At 40.9% G+C, this 18,637-nt stretch overlaps 1 long non-coding RNA gene across 2 annotated transcripts in view; it reads left to right on the top strand.

Annotated features, from left to right (window-relative positions):
* The window catches only part of LOC137304009 (uncharacterized), a 70,091-nt gene extending 65,018 nt beyond the window's left edge, over window positions 1-5,073 (top strand). For both annotated transcript variants that reach the window (XR_010958502.1, XR_010958503.1), the window contains 2 exons: window positions 1,821-1,988; window positions 3,090-5,073. This is a non-coding gene — a long non-coding RNA (uncharacterized lncRNA). The remainder of the gene's footprint in view (window positions 1-1,820; window positions 1,989-3,089) is intronic.
* Window positions 5,074-18,637: the final 13,564 nt, after the last annotated feature.

The following is an 18,637-nucleotide window of genomic DNA, read 5'->3' as shown; positions in this document are numbered from 1 at the left end:
GATCTCAGCGACCACAGCACACAAACAGTCGCTGTACAGTGAAAGTCACCTTCCTAAACTCTGAAAGTTTCAGCACTTCGGATGCCTAAAGGGGAAACATTTTCCATTTCACAGTGTTGAGATCCTTGATGAGCACAACAATTCACCAAAATATAAATTAAAAAAATCAATTTTTTGTGTATATCATCTGTGACCACATAGTTATGGGTGGTCTGTGTATTGTCGGCCCATATTTCAGTAATAAGAATCAGCTTCATGTCTATGATTTCTTGTATGCAGACGTGCTGTTTTTAGGGCATTTTGAAGCAGTCAGATCCACAGGGTTATTGGCAGATGCTTGGCAGCAGTTTCTTTGTCAGGTCTCTCAGCTGGGGAACAGTGCATGGTGCACAGAGACTAAAAGTTTGAGAAGAAAATAAAATATATTTAAAATGTGAAAAAGAGAAATCACCACATAGACTCATTCTAAAGGTGAGTACACTGAAAATGCTTACTCACAGCATCATGTTTCACCTTTTAAAAAAACTCTTGATCATCAAAACATTTTAGTACTGTTCACCTTAATATTAATCTGAACTATTTATTTTCTTTGTAGTGAGCACAAATCTAATTTCTTGATTTACAACAGAGGCTGGTGGTCACACATGAAACTGATGGGAATATTTAACAGCCTACATTTTCTATCCACCTTAATTAACTGCAGACTGAGTGCACTGCAACATCTGCCAACTATTGGTTAATATCTGTGCCCTAAATTTCCTCGCTGCTCATCGTGCCGTTATAGTGCCAAAAAATAACACCATTCATCACAAGGGAGGGTAGCAAGGAATTCTCTTGGATAAATTCAATCGCATATACAGTGCCATTAGTGGTGGTGTAATAGTGTTGTAAAGGCGCTGTGAGCAGCATAAGCCCCAGGAGCTTTTAGTGCAGAACACTTGCGAGCAGCAAGCGGAAGCTGCAGCGATCCTTACCTTGTCCCCTTTGTAATTGATCAACTCAGGACCTCTCCCACCTTCATCGGAAGTGCCTCTTGCCAGGACCATGACCAGTCATAGGCCAACTGTGCCCACGAGGCACTATGACAAGGCAGCAAGTCACCAAAGAGCTGTGCATTTTTCACAAGAAGACCTTCTGGAAGAGGTGGAAGACAGGAGGGACTGACTCCTAAGTGTGCCACACAGCAAGCTATCCATAGTGTTAGCCTCCCTGCCTGGAGAGAGATGGTCCAGGCACTGAATGCCAACTCCCTCACACTGAGGACTTCACAACAGTACCGGAAGAAGTTCAAAGGCTTGACTGGGGCAGGCAAAGTAAGGTCCATAGCGCTGTCTCTTTCTTCCTTGTCCACCCTGGCCAAACCACACTTTTGACCCTCTTAAAGCAACATTCACACTACTAACCCTTCCCATTCGACTGCCTAAGGACACCAACAATTCCCTATCCTGCACAATGGCCACACACCTCCACTAACACACAGCAACTGCCTTGCACAACCCCAAAACAACTTTCTCCACTCGGATGTACTCAAACCCATTCCTTTCTTACCTCACCTCTCCCATTTGAGGAGGTAGTGGAGGCAGATTCAATCATGGGCTTCAAAAGGTACCTGTATAAGTATTGAAAGGAAAATATTTGCAGGGCTATGGGGATAGGACGGGGGAGTGGGATGAGCTGGATTGCTCGTGCATGGAGCCGGCGTGGACTCGATGGGCTGAACGGCCACCTTCCGTGCTGTAACCTTTCTATGACTCTACGATTACTCTGGCCACACATTCCTTAACTGCAAGTCTAACCCTCACTTACTTATTTTGTTGCAGGAAAGTTTGGCATATAACACCCTGAAGAGGCTCAGGACCATCAGGGGAATCCCACCTCTCGGCTCCTGACCCTACTCCCTCCGGAGAAGATGGCCTTTGACATTCTGGGCTTGTGTAGCCACCTCGCTGCAGGTGATGCTGAGGCCGGTGGAAGTTTGCCAGTGCCAGGTGAGTACTTCAACACCTACAATCCGCCCTGGCATTACCACACACACTCAACCTTCCACCCCTTTTTCCATCTCACATTCATCCCGAGGAGGACATGTTCACTCCTTCTCATCTTACTTCGTTTCTTTCCAGTCCTTGAACATTTCAAGCCCAGCAACCCAACTGCATGGCATAAAAGAAAATATGGTAGAAATTATAGCTTGGGTTTTCCAATCGGTGAAGTGTGTGTCACTTGCCAGAAAAAAGGTGGAGATCTGAACTTCCAATTTCCGCCCATTTAGTGTATCAAGTGCATTTCTGGTTTTGGTATTGATAGATGCAGGGAGCTCCTGCCTGAAATAGGCAGGATCTAAATTTTAACATGTCGATTAAATACCAGCCACTTCATCTAATTGTCTACCATATTTTCTTTTATTCCTGCTTACATGACACTCATTCATATTGTCACCCATAAAACGTGGACAGCGACTACTTTGGCTGGAGTGCATACAACAATTTGAGGGAAGGATCACTTCCAGGAGGAATCTGTTGGTGCTAACTGCACTCTGTATTTAATGGGCATTCATGGCAAGCATTGAAATTAATTTAAGATAGTGTTAGGGGCAGGTAATTGTAAGTGTCGTATGAGCTTAGTACACTGAATTAATGGAATGTAACAGTGAGCTCTCTTACCTTGGCTGACCTAATAAGGTCATTAAATTTCTTCCCAAATTGCCTCCACATATGTGATATGTTGCTCATGACATTGATGCTGTTTGTCACCTCATGCCATTCTTGTTGGGCAGCTTGCTTGAGGTGCCGGCAGTGCTCTGCTACAAAGAGAGCCACCGTGCTGTGCCTCACTTCCTCCATCAGAATTGCTATGGGTCCTGCAGAACTGCACGCAGACATGTTTCCAAACACAATGGTGCTTCCTTACAGATGGCATCTTCCCCTTTAAGCTGCTGCAGGCATTTTAAATTTTGCAGCAGCATACAATTTTCCACACCACCCCACTTCTAGTTAGACTTGCACCTGATTTGGAAAATCTAGGCTTATATCATTACCTTCATTAAAAGCCACGCTCCTGATTTCACATTTATATTTTCTTATTACATCCAGTTGAAGTATCTGATCCAGTAGAACCTCAGATGATGAAGCAGTCCTTGCCCACATGCAGCAAGACCTGGGCAACATCCAACAATGGGCTGATAATTGGCAAGTAACATTGATGCTACACAAGTGGCAGGCAATGACCATCTCCAACAAGAGAGAGACTAACCACCTCCCTTTGGCATTACCATTGCCGAATCCCCCATTATCAACATCCTGGGGGTTTACCATTGACCAGAAACTCAACTGGACCAGCCACGTAAATGCTGTAGCTACGAGAGCAGGTCAAAGGCTGGGTATTCAGCGGCGAGTGGTCCACCTCCTGACTCCCCAAAGCCTTTCCACCACCTACAAAGCACAAGTCAGGAGTGTGATGGAATAGTTTTCACTTGCCTGGATGGGTGCAAATGCAACAACAGTAAAGAAACTCGACACCATCCAGGATAAAGTAGTCCACTTGATCAGCACCTCAGTCTCTAGCCTAAATATCCACTCCCTGCACCACCGGCGCACCATGGTTGCAGTGTGTACTATCTACAAGATGCACTGCACAATTCGCCAAGGCTTCTTCAACAGCACCTCCCAAACCCGTGGCCTCCACCAATTAGAAGGACAGGGGCAGCAGGTGCATGGGAACACCATCACCTCCAAATTCCCCTTCAAGTTCCACACCATTCTGACTTGGACATATATCACCGTTCCTACGTCGCCACTGGGTCAAAATCCTGGAACTCCCTACCTAATAACATTGTGGGAGCATCTTCACCACACGGACTGCATCGGATCAAGAAGAAGGCAAACCACCACCTTCCATGGCAACGTCGGCCTTGCCAACGACACCCACATCCTGAGAATGAATTTTAAAAAACCATTTTTAAAAACCTGAAGCAGGTTGCCAATATTCAACAACACTTCAAGTTCTGAAATGGACTAAACGGGATTATCAACAGGAGTCACAATATTTTGGCATTACTACTGAGCTAAAATAGATGTGACGGTGAATCAATACTTCCATGTGGTACATATGATAATCCAACTAAATTCATGCGATCCTGAACAAAATAAGGCATTAAAGAGAAGCGAAGTTTCCTGAAGCCTATCGGGTTTCATTCACGCAGTTTCCACGGTAAAAATAAACTAGAGCTGCTATCACATTAATTCCAGCTGTTATTTTTAGTGTTGGCATTTAAACTTGGCTCAGATACTAGCCCCAGGAAATTCGTAGCATTTCCGCTTCCTATCAAATGATACAGCATCAGTCTTTTGCTCTGGTTTGACTATTAAAAATATATAATTAACTCTTTATAGATCAGGACATTTCCGAGGATAATGCCGTAGCAGTCTACTACATTTTGTTGTCTGTGTATACTTGTTGATACAAAAATTTACTTAGTGGCCAGTAACACTGTCAGGTTAGATGTGACCTGTTGCAGTGCCAAATTCCTGTTACATTAGCTTAACAATGTAGCTTAACCTCAATCATAGAAGGATCTATTAAATCTCAGATAATTTACAAAAAAGTATAATTAATGAACTATTATAAAATTGTTTAATATCACAATACTTTTATTTTTAAAAATGCCAACATGTACATTGGATTTGCACACGCACAGGATTATGGTGCAAATTCATCTTTAAACTTCATATTTTAGCAATGTTATTTCAGTCCAGATAAGGCATCTGCAGGAGTGTATGTAGGCAATTCTGAAGAATCGCTTAATGCACACAAAACCAATGTCTTTTACACATTACTTTCCAGTACATGTGTTTTCCTACAATTGAGGATTTTCACTAGGTATTTACATAGGGACCTCTGTTGAAACTTGCTATCAGTAAACTCAGTCTTCCACTGTACTCAATATACTTTGGTCACATAAAATTGCAGCTCCCAAATAAGCTGTTTGCTGAAACATTGAACTACAATAACATTGCACCGTTTACTGATAAACCAGATTGTGTCTGTGTCTTGTTGAAGTCAGTAAATATACAACATTTAAGGAAAACAATCTGACAAATTGTGTGATTTTTTGAACTGGTTGATTAATAACGTTTTATTGGAAATTACTTCAATGAATTCCCTCATTGTGCTCTTATGGTATTTCTATTTTAGATTGCCAAATTCTAATTTGCATGATAATGTATTTAGCTTACATCTGGAGTAAAGCTCCATACTTTCAAAGTTTCATTTAGTGTTGCAGCTATTTTAGTATAATTTCAAAATGTTGATCCTTTGTGGGCACATCACCAGGAGTCAATGATCATTTGATTTTCTGGGGTAGAGATTGGTCCTAGTCGCACCCGTTTTTTTGGTGAAAATTTAGCGTTGGGGGTGGACCAATTTCCAGGCTTGATCTTGTGTGCTCGATCTCTCACAGAAGTGAGCCAGCTGCCAATTTGTTCCAAGTGTGCAGGGCACCCGCTTGAAATAGGCATTAGGCCGCCTGAATATGCTAATCAGGGTTATAAGACCTATTTTGGGACCCAACTCCCAAATTCAGCATAAACTGGGTGGAGCATGCACTCAGCAGTTATTTGGGCCTACAGTGGCCTAACCAGTTGTCCTTAAAATGACTGCTGGAGACTGTCGACGAAAAACTAAGTAACATTTTTTTAAACTTTCATTTATTTGGAACTAGGAGGAACAGGAGTGCTCTTGTTCTTGTTTAATGTATTTCTTCTTCACTTGGGAACTGTATGTAGAAAAACAATATTTGAAAATGTGGGCATCAGAGAGAAATAATGTGATTTTGACAGAGAATGTCAGAGACCGAAAGAATTAATTGATGTTGGCTGACATGGAGGAGTGCATGTTATGTTCACCTTTGTACTGCCAACTGAGGTGACAGTCTGAAGTCAAGCTCAGCATAAATATAAAAACAATGCAGAGTAAAGCAAATAACACTATGCCTCCATTAAAGAAATTGGGGCCGATTTTTGTTTGGAATGCTATTCGAGCAGGCAGTGGGTGGGGTGTTTGTGGTGGTTGCCAGGAGAAAATGGCATAGGCCCTGTGCAATTTTCATTGACGGCTCTAATTTGAATTAAATTGGTCTTTTTCTCGGTCCAACAGACAACTTGGGTGTTCCGGTCACACAGACAGAGGAGTGGAACCCACCAAAAGATGCACCATCACTTGCTCTTAGCCTTCTATGTACCAGCACAAAAATCGGCACCTCGCATGGCATAGATAGTGGGGTAGATTTTCAGCTTGCTGCCCAGGCATAAAATTGGAGTTGTGGATCAGCTACTCACTAGAGAAACCACACGTGATTTAGAAGGGTCTGCACTGGGTGTTTTATCGGATATAAGTGAGCAGTAACAGGTGGAGGTGGCAAGATTGCCCCAGGAAACAGCTCACCGGAGGGACAGCTCATGTCCTGGCACTGCTGAAGAGGACAGAGGTGCAGATCTTAGGGCCCGACCTTTAAAAGAAAGAACATTTCTGTGCACCAGCATTGGCTGAGGGCATTGGTCTGCCTGCCAGGGAACTTCTGCAATATCAGAGAGTGTGGAGGAGTCCACTACCAACTTGTATGGGATTCTAGCGTATGGCATTAGCACTCCATGGAGCATATGGTCACCTCAATGGATGCTGCAGCTGAGCCCTCCTTGCAGGAGTCTGTGATCCCAGTAATAGCATCTATCATGGATGCTCATTCTTGTTAATTGTATCCATGTGATTCATAGCAATTAGTGTTAATAGTATTCAGGTGGTGCGTATCAATTGGAGCTCTCGTATCCATACATAAGAGAGCTTATCTGGGGTGTGGTGTGGATCTCTGTGAATAAAGGCTTGGAAGCAACTGAAGAGAGGATCTAGTATCCTATCCTTCCCTTCAATGGGCTATCTGGTTTAGAACAATACTGGGGCTATGAAAACTCTGGACTCAACCATCTACTCCACCTTGGACAGGCTGGGAGGCTATATGGATGGTGGTTTCAGTCAGGTCATGAATGTCCTACAGTCTGCTCTCCCACAGATCCGTAGGAGTGCTGAACCGTTGCCTAGCAGAAGGGGTTGTCATGCAATGGGAATGGAACATGCTGCCATCTGTCATGATGACAACATGTCTAGACACTGATTACTCCCTCCACCAATGCCCACCCTCATGTCAGAAAGGGAGCTGGGTCAGACTGTTCTGGCGGATGCTGAGTTGCAATCTGCAGTCGGGCAGGCCTCAAGCCGCTCGGGGTGACTTACCACGAGCTTCTTATGAGGCCCTGAGTGAGCCACAGCAACCTTCCATCTCCCATACTGCAGCCACTGTGGCGAGCACCTCGTAGAAACACTAGAGCAGGTAAGAGAGCACTTCAGACAGGTACCAGAGATGTTTCTGCAAGCCAGTTGGATATTGTTTTTTGAAATCTTTGTGTGCACAAAACGTTCCTGTAGTTCTAACTGACCCAAATGAGCATATATGTATGAGGCTCCCGTCTGAAACAGGTGGGATAACTGGCTGCATGGATCGAGGTCTGCCCGAAAATAGGAACAGATTGGAACACAATGGTACAACGGCAGTTCCGTTCCATGCACTATTTTGGTTCCACTACCACCCCATCTTTAAGCGCAAATGGGGCGGTCGGCACATGAAAATCACCCTACATTTTCTCCAAAAGGCCATTAACTTCAATGTTATTTTTCTATTCATAATAAGGATGAATAGTTAACTCCAAACCCCCAAATTTCAGCCTATATTTGAACTGTTAAATCATGGCATAACATTTCCTGTTACCATTCTTGTGGTGGCTAGTCTATAATTTTGATAGTTCTATTCATTTTGTGAAATTACAATTGTTTATGAAGTGTGAAACATAAACAGATATCTGAAATTCCCCCCCCCCCAAAACAATCTGAGGCAGCATACATTACTAAGAATGAGCTATTCATGATTAGAAGGGCATGTATTGCATTATTCTAGTTTTCACTTATAGTTGAGAAACATTTAGAAGCAATATATGGCAGATGAGAAATCTGTGGGCATTGTGTAAGTAGGTGTTGAGTGCTCTTTCTAAACTGGCACAGAGCATAAAACCATTGAGTATTGTTAAGGGAACATAGTGTAACAAAACAATGATGAATGTGTTTGTCAGGAATCAAAATAGCTATGGGTGGATGACTCAAACACTTCAGTTGGTTTTGATTTTGAGTCCCAGAGCTGCCTATCACTCAAACCTGCCTTTCTCATTTGGATGACTTTCTCATTTCCTTGTCCAGCACACTAAATGGAACACCCTGTGGAAGCAAAACATTGGGGGAAAAAAAACTTAACATTGCCAATCTCACCATAGAGTTGCACTGTTAGGAAGTTGTTGATGGAACTGACCATGCCGATCTCCAGGAGGTGAAACAGCGTTGAGGTTGAAACAAAGAGGTATTAAATAAAAGCAAAAGACAGATGGACAAGTATATGGACATGATAACAAAGGATATATGAACTTAAATGAAACATGGAATCACTGTGACATAATAACTAGATTTAAATGGGTATTATCTTGCATGAAGTATGTACATGGCTGGTCATATGATTCTTTCAAGTGAGTCCATGGCATTAAAGAACCACCTGACAAAATTTGGTAAAAGTGGTTCAAGATAGAGCTTTTATTAACTGTCACAGGCCTCATCAGATGACTACAGATTTACCCTTTTTCCTCCGAAGCACAAATGAGAGCGCATGGAATTGGAGTTAGCCTTTTGACTTGGGTTGGAAATTGGTTCGGAGGTAGGAGACGGAAAGTGGGGATAAAGGGTAAACTCTCTGATTGGGATGTGACAAGTGGTGTTCCCCAGGAATCTATTCTGGGGCCTCAACTTTTCACCATATTTATTAATGACTTGGATGAAGGAATAGAGATTTGTATGTTTGCAGATGAAACAAAGTTACGAGGAACAGCAAATACTGCAGATGGGAGAAGGAAGTTGCAAAGGGACATAACAGACAGATTAAGTGAGTGGGTGAGACTATAGCAAATGGAGTTCAGTTGGGAAAGTGTGAGTCATCCACTTTGGACTCGAGAAAGATAAATTGGAGTATTTTCTAAATGATGAGAAACTAGAAACTGTAGAAGAGCAATGAGATTTGGGAGTCCAAGTACACAAATCATTAAAAGCTAGCAGACAGGTACAAAAATCAATCAAAAAGCCAATGGAATGTTGGCCTTTATCTCAAGGGAGCTGGAATGCAAGGGGAAGAAGTTATGCTTCAGTTGTATAGCACCTTCATCGTACCCCATCTAGAGTACTATGTTCAGTTTTAGACACCGCACCTCAGGAAGGATATATTGGCCTTGGAGGGGGTGCAGCGCAGATTCACCAGAATGATACAGGAGCTTAAATTATGAAGACAGGTTGCATAAATTTGGTTTGTATTCCCTTGAGCATAGAAGGTTGAGGGGTGATCTGATTGAGGTGCTTAAAATGATGAAAGGATTTGATAGGGTAGATACAGAGAAACTATTTCCTCTGGTGGGGGAATCCAGAACAAGGGGACATAATCTTAAAATTAGAGTCAAGCCATTTAGGAGTGAAATCAGGAAGCACCTCGCCACACAAAGGGTAGTAAATGTGGAACTCTCCCCAGAAGGCTGTGGCTGCTGGGTCAATTAAAGCTTTCAAGACTGTGATCGAAAGGTAAGGGTAACAAGGGATATGGATCAAAGGTGGGAAAATGGAGTTGAGGTGCAGATCCTGGAACTCCCTACCTAACAAAAAATTATGATGTGGAGATGCCGGTGATGGACTGGGGTTGACAATTGTAAACAATTTTACAACACCAAGTTATAGTCCAGCAATTTTATTTTAAATTAGCCATGATCTAATTGAATGGCAGAGCAGTCTTGAGGGGCTGAATGGCCTACTCCTGTTTCTAATGTTCCTGTGTTCATAAGGAATCAGAAGCAGATTTTACTTGTTAGCTGGATTTCTGCTGTTAGTCTGCAAAAAGACAGTACTTTCAGGAAATGAAAAGAATAATCAGAAGAACCAAGATGATAGAACTCTTTCCATGAACCTGTGGGAAGTTGGTGGGAGTCCTGATTCATCTGTGCATTTGAAAACAAAATTGTTTAGAAATGAAGAAATCAATATTGAAACTCAATTCCTCTTACAGTACAATAGTGAATGATATAAATAGGTTTTAAACAATGCCATTTATCAAATAGTCAGCCACTTCAGCAAAAAAATGCAAACCCAGCAAAAACAATCTGACGAGCTCTCCAACAATTCTGTCACAGGAGCTGTGCAGTAGCTCTTTTTGCAAGGATAAGGTCAACAAGCACTTCTAAAAGTCTTGTTTGAGAGAACTATTTCCCTTGAAATAAACCACAAGGCCAATTACTGAGATGGCCACTGAAGGTGATAAAGCTAAGATGCTTAGCAAGGGGAAGACTTCCTTGGCTATACTTAGTCTGAATGAAATCCATGTGTTCAGAAGTAACAAATAATATAATCAGAATGACCTTCCAGGGAGCATCTTTGTGGAACTGACCAAAAATCAATGACAATTGAAGGAACTAGTAAAGGAGATCTTCTTTGACTTTACCCTTATAACTAGGCTTGTCAAGACTGAGGTAAGGATAGTAAGTCAATGAGGACCACATTAATCCTCTAGATTATTTACAGGTAGTTTATGTGATGTAATCTAGGCAATGTAGACATCCTATAATCTACAAATGCCACATACAGTATTATTTTCTTTTAAAAATGAACATCTGTCTTTTCATAAAACCATAAAGTAAGAACTTTGGACGAGAGGGATATTCAGCTGGTTTACCACTTGCAAATGATGGATCATGAATAATGTCTGCTAAGCTTAATACAAAAGCATCTTTTCTGATTTTCTCTCCCATTTGTAAGTTTCTCCATGCCAAGAACCATCCTTAGTTGAGGATAGAAGAGAGCAATCTGCTCCATGCCTCTGCTAATGTTGCTTTTCAAATAGCTGCTAAGAGATGTACATCGGTTTCCGATGGCTCTGTTTCTCTTTTTCCTTCACATTTGGCTTCAGGCTCTGAATTTCCTCTGCTGTTATGCCTGTAAACTGGTATAATCTGGGGAGGAGTATGAAGTGGGATGGGAACCTGTTGGGTCCTCGCTCTTTTTTGCGTCTGTCTAAAATACCGCCAGAAGTGGAGCTGGGCCCACAATACATCTACCCATATGTGGCGATCGTATTATAATGAAATGCAAATAAGTTATATCATAATTCCCGTAATTCGTACCTCAGCAATGTTGAGTATAAGGGCATCTATGCGTCTCTGCTCTCCAGCATTGGCAACGACCTCATGGGGATTTAAATTTTAAAAGGCCGGCTGCCTGAAAGCAATCTATCACAGAGTGCAGCAATTTCTTTCTCCCCCACTTGAGGCAAGCTGCCTAATAAATGGTCCACTACAACTGCCCAAAATACTCTCATGTCGCTGTTCCCAGGCAATGGATCCCGGGCGGGGCGTCAGGAGAGCAGATTGTGAGCGGATCGAAGTCCTGCCCCACCATATTTTCAACGACAGGGCGGAACCTCTGGAGGTTCAAGGCAAGTTTTCTTCCACTTGAAGGAAGCAATTTAGGTTTTAAATAGCAGCAACGTTTTAAGCATAGTTGATGTGTCCTTTGACTGTTGTTTTTGGTCTTGTGTTTCAGAAAAAAAACTGAGTGAGGAAATAAAATGCTCAACATGACCATTGCTGATTATGGTACATTGTGCAATGCAATTTAATTTCATTATTACGATTGCATTATGCCTTTGCAATCATACAGAAATGTATTGATGCCAATTAATTTTACATTTATCCAATAACAAAGGAAAAGAACAGCTTGAGCATCATCTGAAATGCTACCCTAAAATGCTGCATGTGTTTGGGACTCATGCACCATACCTTTACATACATACATACATACTGTACTTCAATATCTGTGGAGTGAGTCAGAACATGTACAAGCTGGCATTTTTTTTAAATCCAAGAATTCTTAACAAAATACTAAAAATTTAGGACTATGAATGCACTACTGAACTGATAAGAAATAGAATTCCCCTCAGTTGTTTGTAACCTTGAGCATGATAACCCATGGTCATTTTGGGGTGGTGTCAATCATAGGAAGTGCATCCTGCTGACGCAGATACTGTAGTTACTGACGTGTGCCACTTAGAATGGATAACACCAAAAAGGAACTTCACGAGTGAGATAATTTGTGGAAGAAAATGCTATATGGTTCTGCTAATTTTGTAACCTTAAATAATGTAGGATGCCTGTGTTAATCTTAGACCTTGGCTATAATTGTACTTCAATTTCATAGGAAATAATGTTGTTTAGAAAGAAATGGCTTGTCCTTGTTAGACCAAATTGTTATATCTCCCAACATGTATGGCACTATCCACATTTGGAACATTGTATAGAAATTCTCGACTGGCCCTATCTTCTGTGTTGTTCCTTTCTAACAGTTGTAATTACGGTTAGTTCAAAAAGGGATTCTTATGTACAATTTACAGAATCATGAAGAAGTGGTGAGATTCATTTATGGGAAACACAATTTCTAAGCCAAACTTGATTTCTACCATGAAAATAATAATGTAGTAAACATTACAGCAGTCTTCCTTAAATAACTGCAGTGATTAAAACTCACTTTTATAAACAAATATTTCATATCCCTGCTGGATCCTTGAACACAAAATTCCTATTTAATGAAAAATGAGGAAAATGTATTTTTTTCATAATTAATGACTCTCTAAAAAGGGAATATGCAACTTTGAAACATGCAATTTCTGAGAATGCATTTCATTAGCAGATCACTAGTTAGAAACAAACTGGTGCTTGTTAAGAGAACTTTCACACAATAGAAAATAGTGACAAATTAATACCAGACTGATATGTAACAGCTTGATACCTGTCAAGAGCTGGTTGATAACTCTTAACTTTTATCCTTTTCTGTACTGGGAAAGGCTTTTCTGGGTTTATGAATCCACAACTTGGATGAATGGATTTTGAGGTATGAAATGGAGGCCTGAACTGCTAATTGTAAGTCACTTAACGTTGCTAAAGCCGGTCACAGAGTGGCATGGATGATGTTCATGAAGTATAAAAATTCACAGACTGCAAGGGAATAAAAATAACATGAAACAAACCATAAAGAAAGTCATGGGTCAAATGTGGCTTCACTTCCTGCAGAGGACTATCCTATTTCCAAAAAGTGCTAGACTCTTAAAAACAGAATAATATTTATCACATTTAAGGACCAATGCTATAATTGGCACAGGACTGTTTCACTTGAGGGTCCATTTACAGTTAGTGAAACATTTGTTAAAGGGAACTACTACATCAAAAAATAAAGGAGGTGTGAGGTTGACTCATTTGATCAGTGCACCATCTAATGTGGTACCGTCTCCGCCCCTGCCTCAGCCCATCTGCTCATTCATGCTTTTGTTACCTCCAGACTTGACTATTCCAATGCTCTCCTCGCCGGTCTCCCACCTTCCATCCTCTGTAAACTTCAGCTTATCTGAAACTCTGCTACCTGTATCCTGACTTGCACCAAGTCCCGTTTACCCATCACCACTGTGCTTGCTGACCTACATTGGCTCCTGGTCCGGCAATGCCTCGATTTTAAAATTCTCATCCTTGTGTTCAAATCCCTCCATGGCCTTGCCCTCCCTATCTCTGTAACCTCCTCCAGCTTGACAACCCTCTGAGATCTCTGCACTCCTCCAATTCTGGCCTCTCGTGCATCCCCGATTTCTATTGCCCCACTATTAGCGGCTGTGCCTTCAGCCGCCTAGGCCCTAAGCGCTGGAATTCCCTCCCTAAACCTCTCCGCCTCTCTATCTCTAGCTCCTCCTTTAAGATGCTTCTTAAAACCTACCTCTTTCACCTGTCCCATATCTCTTTATATGGCTTGGTGTCAAATTTTGTCTAATAATGTCCTATGAAGTGCCTTGGGCTGGTTTACTACGTTAAAGGCGCTGTAAAATGCAAGTTGTTGTTCTTATCCTGAGCCATACAGACCATGAAGGTTCCAGAATCGAATGCTGATTTTGTGTAGTTAGCTGATCTCAGCTGGAGCAGAGGTCGTGCATCACTGTTGGTCTAAAATATTATTTAAAAATGTCAGGCCAGCAGGACCAGTTGGCATTATTTTAACCAGTGAGAAGAAAAGTTAAAACCAATATTAGAACAAATGTCTTCGCTCAAAAGTTGATAGATGTTTGAAATAATCTTACAGGTAATGTAAGGAAGTGGATGCTGGTATTCATGAGTTAGAATATTGGAGGGACAGGCTTCAATGAGCCAAATACTTCCTTGTCCTTGATTTTTTTTTCTTATGTCCTTATATATTCCCAATTTACCATAACATAGTAAACACTAATAGTACCAGTGTACATATCACTCCTATCTTTATAGCTGCCATTTTGATAATGCCAACTATACATTGTACATAGAAGTCAATATCTTAGTTTAAAAGGCATAAAAACATTAAAAGGCCAAAGTTATACATAAGAATTTATGGTCTAACAAATTGTCAGTATAAGATTAAATTTCACAAAAAAAGCATATATTATGTGAAACTAATAATTATGACATTTGACACTGACCTATATTTTTCTGTGCCCTTAGAAATAACTCTCAGCACTTTTACTTCACAAGGACAAATATTGGGGTTGGGGGGGGGGGTGTGAAGAATCATGTTTGAAATGATTGGAACTTCCTGAAGCAACCACTCAAACAGTTATGATCACTTCATAAATGTGCCACTGTGGTTAGAATTCAGGCAGAAAATGATCACATTTGTCACTTAACAATTATAAGACTTGTAACAGCATTTTTTGTGATGATTGGCTAGAGTGCTCCCTTCTGAATCAGTCATGAAGATGACAATTTGATATATGTTGCCCTACAATATAGTCTACAACAGAAACAAGCTAATGTTGTAGGTAAGAATGACCATACTTGTCAGATTTTATCTTGTTTAAATGGGAGTGGAGCTATTGCTAAAATAACTTTTTGTCAAATTTTATGGTTTTTAATTAAGTCTAAAAATACTCAGCCATAGATAATATAAATAACAATAGGTTATTTAACGTGAACTGGAAGCTCAGTTCAAGAGAATATGAGTTTAAAATTAACACATCTTAAGCAAGATGAAAACATACAATTTTTGTTAAAACTATTGGGTAAGTAGAGTAGATTGCCAGTAAAAATACTTAACGCTGTATCAGTAAATACCTTTGAAAAGGTGTCGGAGAAATGTTTTCTTAGGAACAGTATTGAAGATTTTAAGGGGAGGCAACTGGTCAAAGCTAATAAGGTTACACAAGGGTGGTGGAATCATTTAAGAAGCAGTTGGATGCTGCGATGGGAGGACTGTCAATTCTTTTAGAATGGACGAGCAGAGATGATCTGTTTCTATCTTGTGAATTTGTGAGATACATATTCTGGAGTTTTGACCAATTATCTTTGGGTGTCAGCAATTATATACAGTAGATCGCTGCAACTTCTTTTTATTCATTTATATTATCTTTCAACACACAGCACCAGCACCAGTGAGAAATATTAGAGGATAATAAGAGCACAAGAAAACGTGGAATGCGACAAAACCATCCAGTCTATCTATGACTAACTCAACAATGATCTCCAGCACCCCTACAACACACATCCACAATGGGCTAGATTTAACTTTCACTACTGGGTGCTAGACTGGCAGGAGCAGATCAACTGCCTGCTGTACACCCCAGCCAATTCTCTTCTCCGTTGACTTCAATTTGCTCCACTGGGTTGCCCATATCCCCTGCATTACTGTAAGGAAGTGCCCACTAGTAGACAGACACACTGACGCAAGTCGCCAGCCTGCTCCCTTGATCAGGGGCTGGTGCAACGCATGTAGAAAACAGAGGAGTAGTGAAGAAGAATTAAAGAGAAATCTTCACTTGTGAACTGTAAGCTTGTTTAAGTTAGTCAGTGCCTGCCAGTTCTGCATGTCATGAGTGATAATGAATCACTAAATTTAAGTGCTGCACTGGTTAGGATTAGTGTCTGCTTATCGCAGGATGGGAGTAAGATACACAGCTGGGTCTGATCAACTTTAGAAATCCTTATGGATATAGCACATGTGTATTTATTCAATAATTTATTGCTAGTTAATCCTTTAATACTGAAGTTTTGCATCATTCACAAACATGGTAAGCTTCTTTGATGATTCTTTTCGTGGAAAACATAAAAAGCGTCTCTTAAGATAATTTATGCAGTCCCTAATTCTAGTTTGTTCCTGCAATGCAATTTTTACCAATAGAACTTTAATTTGCATGGAAAAGGGGAAAACTGCCAGTAAAAATCAGTGCTTGAAAAGGTTTCTGGACAAAATGTGCAAACAATATCTTTGCTTTCCCAGCTATGCAATACAAACGTAAAAACATTGTTAGCTTCCAATACTAAACCTCACTGCCCACTCCTGCCACTCAGTTTCACAAAGAGCTTGTTGAATTAGTTTTCCAAACTCACTGGGGGTAATTTTAATCTAAAACACCTGGCGGGAAACTGACAAGATTGGGTCGACCACCCTATTTTACTCTTCATTGATTGGTCAACCCGATCCTGTCAGTCTCCCCCGGGGCAGGTTAGGTCAAAATTACCCCAGTAAGTTTCTTCCTTGCTCTGTTTCACCTAAACTGTTTTCATTTTTAAGACAATGATGAGATGCAAACAATTTCCTTCCCAACTAGATTCAACAGTTCTGTCTGTTAATTGTGCTGTTAACTTCCCGAGCGCTGATCCTGGCTAATTTTTGGGAGTCAGCCTTGGTAGAATATTTAGGGTGAGCTTCTGGCGTTGTGAATGCCTCCGATTGGGAGCTTGCTCATTTGGGGCAGTAAATGGTACTGCGACAGTATTTAAATAATTGCAGCAACTAAAGCGGTCAGACTGGGTCTTGTGCTAAAGTTGGGAGGCAGAAACAGGAGCATAGTTGCAGGCCTGAGAGGCCGTCAGAAAGCCCTGAGGCCTGAAGCTCATCCTGGAAACAAAAAAAAACCCTAACTTCTGCCTGTTTTGTTCATTGGGCTGCTCCTAGGACACCTGCAGATGCTGAGTCTGTGGCAGGTCCTGGCACCAGCCCCACTGCTAGTTTCCTTTTTTGGGGCATCTCTTTGGGTGCCCCACATATACAAAGGAAAGTGAGGTGGAAGGCCAAGAATGTCCCCTCCTGCCTTATTAGAATTAATGAGTTGAGCTTGTAGGCACAAGCGCAGTTACAACAATTTGGGGAACCCCAGAAATCCTGGGGCAGTGTTGTGCTGGAGAGACTTGTGCAACAGGTCTCTGCCTCCATTTCCTCTTCATTCTGCTTGGAACTGAACATTTCCCGGGCACAACAAAGAGGTAAATCTACCCTATTGAATAGCACTGCCCACAAACGGAATGCATTACTCGAATATATGGCTGAGTATCCTAACCTTGAATTGAAGTGCTGCACAAGCACATGGGGTGGTTGTTTTATTAATTATGAACAGCTGCAACAATGTGAGAGGCCATTGCAATCATTTCTATTGCAAACTTCTGAGTTAAAATGAAGCAGTAACAACTGATACAATGCAAAGTTTCCCTCCACTTATTGAAAGTACTTATTATGATCTAAACAGTCAAATAGTCAACTGTGAAAGGAATAACAATATTTTGAATATATTTATCAAAAAAATTAGAATCAGCACGAGGATGTCCTAATTATTTTGAGAAAGGAAATTGTCCCTTAACGTAAAGTTCAATGAAAAGTGATTCCCTTTGAATAACAACAACTTGAATTTATACCCTTAACATAAAGAATACCCCAAGACGCTTTAAAGATCGGCCTATGGAAAATGTGCTGAGCCAGGGAAGAAGGATGAGGAGCTTGTGGAGACTCAAATGTAATTGTTACTCAATGTTCTCTTGGTTCCATTTTTCATCATAAACTGGGAGTACTGCCTGCAGCTCTCTGCCTTGCTTTACAATGTCACTGAAGAGGGAATTTGACAGACAATCTCTGCTTCCAGCATACATCTGATCCACACATTGAAAGTATAAAACAATGGAAGAGAGAGGACTGAGAAAAATTAGTGAGTGTGCATGATCTTTTGAAATGTGAGTAATTCAATGAAACACACTTACAATTTTACAAATGTAGAAATATTAACTATTTCCATAACATTGACTATTGTGTTGATACAATTTTCTATTGAAATATATATTGCGTTATACTCCATGAAGTTCTTCCAAGTCATATTCAGACTTTTCCCTATATTGTACAGATTTCCATATACTTTTGATACATTTTTGTAGCATATTATTGTGGGCGCAGAAAGGAAAGTTTGTGCTGTTAAGTGGCTGTCAATTTTGTGTAGAAGTTTGGAAGTTTTATGAAAGCACACATATTGATAAAGCATGCGACTGGCTAGAATGTTCTGTGGAAACTCAACAGTCAGGGCAGCATAGGAAATGTAGTTAGTCAGAGGCCTGAACAGGCTAATGCAGAGTAGGACATGAGACAGACAGTCTCTGTGCTACTGTGTAGTGTTTTTTGTTTTGGAAAAGCTTTTAGAGAG

The sequence above is a fragment of the Heptranchias perlo genome, chromosome 36 (assembly GCF_035084215.1).
Source record: "Heptranchias perlo isolate sHepPer1 chromosome 36, sHepPer1.hap1, whole genome shotgun sequence".
Lineage (NCBI taxonomy): Eukaryota > Metazoa > Chordata > Chondrichthyes > Hexanchiformes > Hexanchidae > Heptranchias > Heptranchias perlo.
This window is presented reverse-complemented; position numbering and strand designations above follow the sequence as displayed.